We start from the raw sequence: 6,044 nt of genomic DNA, 5'->3' as shown, positions 1-6,044 counted from the left end.
ACCTTCCCAGAATCATTTCAAATGGGATGAAATGCTATTTTATCACACAAGTAGAAAATAAAAATGCTTCCAAGTGCTCAGAAGACAATTACTTAAATTAATATCTTAAAAACCCAAACAACTATTTGTTGAGTTACTAGATTGAAAGCTCCTTGAAAACAAGGAATCTGCCTTCTATACATCTCTTACGCTCTCAATAGACCTTGTAAATAAATGTGCTCAGTACATCTTTAGTGATATATTGACATATTCAGCACCTTAGAAGTTCCAAAAGGCAGAATACCTTTTCATTATGCTCAAGAAACCTAAAGGCAACAGGAGGCAAAAGAAAAAAAAAAAAACATAAATGAAACAAATAAATAGTGGTCAGTTAAGTGTTAAACTATGTTACTGAATACAACAATAATCTAAAAATAGAAGAGATTAATATGGACTAACTCAGTCAGCTGGTTTTATGATGAAGGAGACATCAGCTAGGCCGTGAAATATGGGTAAATTATAACAGGAGAAAAGGTAGTCCTAACAAAGAAAACAGTCACTGCAGGGTGCAGTGATGAGAATGAGCCTGTCAGAAAAAAAGAGTAAAGAAACCAGTCTGACTGTTCCAGAAGAGTCTGTCAAATACTGGTAAGGAAATAAGAATAGATAGGGAGTTTGATGAGAGTCAAGATTCATTCACTGGTTGAATAAATACTGAAGAGTACTTATGCTGAAGGATGTTACATGCTGTCCTCAAGCAGCTTACAAAGGGAGATAAGAATATTTAAGCAAATGAAAATTTCATAACTTTAAGATATTTTGAAAAATAGCTATAATATAGGAGTAACATCAGAGAGCAGAGCTCAGAGAACCAACTAATGAGAAAGTTGGTTTTTTGTTTGTTTGTTTGTTTTTAAACAGGAAGTTTCCCTTGGTCTCCTTGAAGAAAAACAATTAGCAAAAAGCTATGGCAGGAAAACTCATATCTATGATTTTTCTACATGTTCAATTTAAAAATGAAAGTTTCTCCAAACCAGAAAGGAAGTCCAATAAGATAAAAATGACAACTTTTTAAAATATTAAGAGAGGAAAAAAAATTGTAACTGTATAGTGACCAATCAACGTTAACTGGACTTACTTACTATGGTTATCATTTTGCAATATATACAAATACTGAATTATTATGTTACACATCTAAAGCTAATATAATGTTGGATGTCAATCACCCTTCAAAAAAAATTTTAAGACAGCCTATTTGCCTCAGTCTCAGATTTACTAAACAAGAAACTATCAAAAGCTTCTACCTTATGATTCTTGCTGGGTTCATTTTTATAAAGGAGATTCAGTGACAAAACTGGTCAGCGGCATAATGAATTTGTGCCTGACCTGAGATAAAACCCACAAGTTCCAGCCTGTGAATAACCTGAGACAACATAATCCAAGATCCTTAAAAAAAAAAACCCTACACATGCTTTAATGTGTCCCTAAAAAGCAACAGTCCTCTTAAAAATAAAGAGATATCAGAAAACTATTCCTTCACAAAATAAGAACTCCAATAAAAATCAATTAAGTACATGTCATTTACAGAAATCTTTATATTAATTTATAAATTAATTTTATAATTAAACATTAAATATCTAATGAAAACAACAACACTAAAAACTCCTTCTGAACCAGAATGTTAACCACAATCCTGTATCTGTAATCCAGGAGCTCAAGTCCAGTGCACACCAAGGACCTTTCAAAGACACTAGACCTATAGATTTTCATTTAGGGCTCTCCTGTGTAGCATCCAAAATATTTTCTTCCTGGGCTTCCCCTTTTCAGCTTCTCATTATCCTCATCTCAATTCAAGGAAGAAAATTTAATTTCATGTCAAAATATAAGTACATAAAATTATCTTTCACCTTATAAATAGTCTTATAAGATTATACCCAGCATTTTTTGCTCTTTTAAGAAATAAAGATGTCACATCTTGCAGGAAGTTGGCTGGCATGAAAGAAATTCTCCAAAAACGTTTTAGAGTGCCAACTCTGCTGATTCTGACAACGCAAGGTCAGAAATAAGCAATCTCACTCCTATTCCTATCTAGTTCACTAGATAGGATAGAACATTCCAATTCTTTTCCCTCCAGGGAGCCCTACCTCCAAAACTCCAAAAACAGAAGCTATATCCTAAGAAAAGTGAGGCCTAACAAGAAGGAAGAGAATTTTGCCAGAACTACTTGAAACATAATTCAGGGAGATGGAAGCAAATGGCAATGTAGAAACACCATGGAGTTTAGAGCCAAGCTGACTTGGGTTTAACCCCAGCACACTGCATTTTCCGACTTCATATTCTTTAACAAGTCTCTACAAAACAGAAATCACACACCTACCTTTAGGAATTGTTAGAATTAGAAGCATGTTTCAAAGACTTGCCCAAAGTCATACAGTAAACAGCAGAAGCAGGACCTGACCCCAGTATCAAATGACTCAAGTCCAGTGTTCTTTCTCCTTTGCCATTCATTTCAGAATGTTCAGAAAGGTCATGTATAGCAACAGGGCAGGATGTGGCACACCCTGCATTTCACTTAATGTTCAGGTGCTTTTCGCTAGCTCATTCCCCTCGTCATCATGATAACAGGAGCTATTTATTCAGCACCAATTTACTGGCAACACAGGGTATATAAAGTGTTAAGCACACAGCCTGTTACATAACAAGCACTCAATAATTGATACACAGAGATCTTAACTTCTTAAGTGAGATTAGGAAAGGCTGGCTTCTTATAGGAAATTGTGTGGAACACAAGTTAACCAGGCAGAAAAAGGCAAAAAACAAGCCAGAGTGGGCATTTTTCAGAGAAAGGCAATGTGTACATAGGCATGGAAATGAAAAAAGCACAGTGCATTCAGGGAAGTACAAGTCATTCAACATGGCTAGAAAGGAGAGAAAAAAATATGGAAGGAGCAGGAAATGAGGCTAAAAAGGCAGGCAGGTCTTGGTATACAAAAGGTTTCATCCCGTGGACAGGGAAAGCCAATGAAAACTATTAAACAGGGAAAAGGACACAGGTGTGTTTCAGAATTATCATTCCATCACAAAATAGAGAAGAATGGAAGGAGAAGAGACTGAAGGCAGACCCATAAGTTAGGAGACTACTACAATGGTCTCATCAAGAGATAGGAACTTGAATAAAGATGGTGTGAATGGAGGAGAGGAAGTAGAATCAATAGGAGTCAGTGGTCCATTAGAAGTTAAAGATGACCCCCAGGTTTTTGACCTGGGTAAATGGACATTCTGAAGTAGGGAGTAATTGTGGAATGGGCTGAAACAAGGAATGCAGTTTTGGATATACTAAGTTACAGCTGTCTGGGGAGAACCAAAGGGATGTCTGGAGCAAAGGAGAGTCAGGGCTAGAGAGATAAAGACTAGGGAGCAGTCATGACAGCTGGAGTCCTGGGCATGGATGAGATGACTCAGCAAGTGTATGTGAAGTGAGAGGAAGGCTAATAACAGATATCAGGAACAATCAGGGGCAAGAGGGACAAAAAGAAGCCCAAGAGAGAGCATAAGAAGGAACAGTTAGAGAGACAGAAAGAAGTGATGCCATAAAAGCTAAGGAAGAAGAGAGTTTTATAAAGATAAAGGCCCAATGTATCCAATACTGCAAAGGAAGATGCTAAATCCAGTGGGTACTTTTCAGTCTGAAAGTAGAAGTCATTAGTGGCCTTGCATACAGTTGTTTCAGAGGCTTGGTGAGGCAGAAACAATCAACTAAGGAGTGAGGAAAGGTAAGTAGTAAGATCAAGTAACTCTAGGCCACATCTTCCAGGATCCATGAGAGAGAGAGAATGCAAGCACAAGAAAGCAAGCAGATTCCAATACAAGACTGTGGGAAGCTGCTGCTTTTAAGACGAGAGAAACTTCAGCATATTTATTACAGGTTGGAGGGAAGGAGCCAAGAGCCAAGTATAAGTGAAAGGCTAATGATGAAAAAAAAGACAAAGACAAAAGACTACAAATGAATAGACGGATCAATGAAGTAAGCTCCCAAGATCCCAAAAGAGAAGATGGGACTGAGAATGCAGTCAGAGGGATACACTACAGAAGAGGAAGGGGATATTTCTTCCTCTAAGAAAAGAAAGAAAGGGGATAAGGGTGGGAACTGATATAGATAAGTTTGTGAGTATTGAGGAAGGAAGCTGAGGGAGTTTGGCTTTCCTTACAAGCTAGTGAGAATGAAAGGTGATAGACTTGGTTCTTAACTTTGCTTCATAATCTTAAGAAACTTATAAAAGCTATAGACTCTGTCCCCCAGAAAAGGCACATAAGCACTCACACTCAAATTTCTACACACCATTTCAGAGAGTCTCTGGGTCCACGAAGCCAACCCTTGTAGCCAAAGATTCTGTCAGCTGTAAGGCTACGGAATTTCAAAAAAATGGCCTTTCAGAAGCAATCTTGTTCACAAAAGAGCATCCACGTGGGAAAGCAACTTACTCATTAGACGCGCAAAGGTATAAAAACGCTCTCTCTTAAAAGTCTGTGATATATGCAATCACCAAAAAGAGATGGACTATTTGTGTCCAAAACTAACTTAGACTCTCTAGGGATAAAAGATACAGACCATCCCTGCCTTTTAAAAATGTAGAACTGAAAGACAGTGAGTCACAGAGCCTTGGATTTAGCAATGGCTTTAGGTAAAAGCTGAAAGATCAATCTAGAGGTGAAGGGAGACAAAAATCAGACCCTTAAGTCTAAAGACAGAAGACTGAAAAAGGCTGGTGATAAATGCTACTCATAGGAAAAGAGGATGCAAGAGAACTTTTGAAGGAAGAACCAAAAGGATTTATTCACTAAGGACAAAAGAAGGAGTAAGAAAAAAAGAGTTGAAAACTAATTGAAGGTTCTGAGCACCCACATGTATCTTTTCAAGACTGGTAGATGCTTGAGTCTCAGAAACCATGCTTAAATTTCAGAATCACATGCCAAAACCTACAGGCTCGGAAATGTACACATGCCAGATGTCTATATGAAATAAACCAGGTACTCTTCTTTGCTCTAGTCAACTGCTTGCAGTGACCCAACACATGCTGAACTAAGGGTAGAGGGTGTGGACAGGAACAGCTAATGATGGAGTGAAGTCTTACTTTTAAAAAATATATACGTAAATTGATTCCATTCATCACTTCATATATAATCATATTCTACTAAGTTACACAAGATATTAAAAACAGCCAAATCAAGAATGCATCCGTTCACTATCAGAAACAATAAAGATTACGTGTATGCCACACACTACACTCAGCTTTTCTCCTATTATCTCATTTTAAACCTCCTTAGAACTCGAATGAGGTTCTCATTCCAATTTTTAGGAATTGAAGACACTAAAACCAAGGAGGTTAGGCAATCTGTCCAAGGTCACAGAGCTAATAAATGATAGGCTGGGACTTGGACTCAGGCCCACCAAATGCCAAAACCTGTGCCTTTCAAATGATTACACCACCCTGCCTGGTGCCAAAATCAAATCCCCAAGACAGAGACTTTATGTTTCAATTCAAATCAAATTGAAGTAAGCAAAAATTTATTGCACTCCTAAAACAATACAAGAAAGAAATTGGGGAGTTATTTAAAGAAGTTTAAGATATAAATGACCTCTGTAGGAGCTTACATTAAAGGGAAATGAAAAACAATTTAAATTATTAGAAAATATAAGATTAGCAAAAATGATAGAAACTGCAAATGCTGTAAGGTTTCAAGCTAGAGAGCTCACAGTGGCCAGGATCAGGTTTACCAAAAAAAAGGTAATACTTCAGCTGAATTCCTAAAGAACTGTGAGAAATATCTCAGACAAAGAGGAAGGAGCGTTTCAAAGAGCATTCCTGAATTAATCATGAGAGGAGACCATGGAGAACTGTAGTAATTATAATATAAATATAGTGTAGAGGGGTCTACGGCCACATCTCCCTGAACAAGCCCAAACCTGTCTGATCTCGGAAGCTAAGCAGGGTCGTGCCTGGTTAGTACTTGGATGGGAAACCACCTAGGAAGACCAGGTGCTGTAGGCACAAAAAATAAGAGAT

At 37.5% G+C, this 6,044-nt stretch overlaps 1 protein-coding gene and 1 pseudogene across 1 annotated transcript in view; one reads left to right on the top strand and one right to left on the bottom strand.

Annotated features, from left to right (window-relative positions):
* DIP2B (disco interacting protein 2 homolog B) overlaps window positions 1–6,044 on the bottom strand; it is a 183,515-nt gene that overhangs the window by 172,479 nt on the left and 4,992 nt on the right. The gene's annotated exons all lie outside the window — the stretch shown is intronic.
* LOC111744774 lies at window positions 5,911–6,029 on the top strand (annotated as a pseudogene).

Source organism: Pteropus vampyrus, unplaced genomic scaffold (genome assembly GCF_000151845.1).
Source record: "Pteropus vampyrus isolate Shadow unplaced genomic scaffold, Pvam_2.0 Scaffold140, whole genome shotgun sequence".
Lineage (NCBI taxonomy): Eukaryota > Metazoa > Chordata > Mammalia > Chiroptera > Pteropodidae > Pteropus > Pteropus vampyrus.
The sequence above is the reverse complement of the archived record's forward strand: the minus strand, read 5'-3'. Positions and strand labels throughout refer to the sequence as shown.